The sequence below is a fragment of the Dromiciops gliroides genome, chromosome 3 (genome assembly GCF_019393635.1).
Source record: "Dromiciops gliroides isolate mDroGli1 chromosome 3, mDroGli1.pri, whole genome shotgun sequence".
Classification (NCBI taxonomy): Eukaryota; Metazoa; Chordata; class Mammalia; order Microbiotheria; family Microbiotheriidae; genus Dromiciops; species Dromiciops gliroides.
The window spans coordinates 548,207,173-548,208,789 of NC_057863.1; positions in this window are offsets into that span (position 1 = coordinate 548,207,173).

The following is a 1,617-nucleotide window of genomic DNA, read 5'->3' on the forward strand; positions in this document are numbered from 1 at the left end:
CTATTGTTGCACCATAAAAGACGACCAACCCCCCCCCCCAAATAATTCCAAGGAATTGTGGGTAGTATGAACTGAGACAAAGTGAGCAGAATCAGAACATTTTATACAAAGACAGCAATATTGCAAAGACTAAAAACTTTGAAAGACTTAAGAACCCTGATTAATGCAAAAACCAACTATGTCTCTATGATGAAGCAGGTTACCCACTTCCTGAGAGAGAGGTGATAGACACACATAAGATGTAGAAAGAAGCATATGGTTTTGGACATGACCACCAGGTAAATTCACTTTGCTTGACTATGCTTACATGTTACAAGGGTTTGGGTTCTTTCCCCCTTTCTCTTGGCTTCTAATTGAAGGTAAGGGTTGAGAACAGGGGAATCATCAATAGTGATGCCAACAAAATAAAAAGAGAACCATTATAACATAAAAAAAAACATACAGGAGGGAAGACAGCACAGACAAGTAAGACCTTTTGGAGGTAAAGCATAGAATGTGTTATATGCATTTTTAAAAAGCAAAAGCAGTGTGAAATGGAGTCAGTTTGATGTAGAATCCTTTTTGTGCTCTTCTGGGTGTATGGAAATGCTCTCCTTTTGGGGGGTGTTTAAGTTAACAATAAAAACACTTTTAAAAAGAGGTTGAGGCAGGCACCTAGGTGGTGAAGTGGATAAAGCACAGGCCCTGGATTCAGGAGGACCTGAGTTCAAATTCTGCCTCAGACACTTGACTATTAGCTGTGTGACCCTGGGTAAGTCACTTAACCCTCATTGCCCTGCAAAAAAAACAAAAAAAGAGGTTGGGAATAAAGCAGAGGAGGATGCTACTGCAATCTGCTCAGTGTTGTGGTGCGTAGTCTAGTCTCTTTTTTGGAAGAAAGAAGGGAATAAGAGAATGTCTAAAGGGGAAAATAACAGTGGAAAAGAGATAGTCACACCATCCCTTGAATGTAGCAAGCTCTTAAACTCCAACGGAGGATGAGTTCCTATTTCCAGGCAGTGTAATGAGTTTAGGCTGTTACCTACATCAGGGCCAGAACTCTGGAGCCCCAGCATTGATGACAGCGCGGGAACCAAGGGGCACACATGTGCCCCATCTCTTTTCCCCGCCCACCCCTCTATCTGAGCCCTGCCCTCCGCACCTGCGCACTCGCTCTTTCTGCAGGTTCCCTCACTGCACGTCCCGCCCCTGTGGCACAAGAGCCAATGGCTGAGCGAAGAACACATACACCCCTCCCCGCCCCCCGCCCCAATCCCTCCGCGCCCTGGACGCGGGAAGCTGAAGACGAAGTCCAATTGCATAAAGCTTAGGACTTTGCATGGTCGCCCGCTCTTCCTTTTCAGCAGAAGCCTCCGCTCCGTTAGAGGGAGGTTGGTGGGAGGGAGGGAAGCGCCTGGCGTTGTTTGGATTTCAAGGGTCCAGGAGCTGAAGATGGGAAACCTAACTGTTCCCGGAGGTTGTCATGACCCAACTCTTGAAGACCCCTTCCCATGATGCATTCCGGCCTCGTCTCCCTGCACGATTGCGCATGCTCCGGAGCCGGGTTGAGGGAATAAGTCTGAGCGTGATACGGGACCAGAGCCCGCACGGTGCGCGTGCGCACAGGCTGGTCTCGGG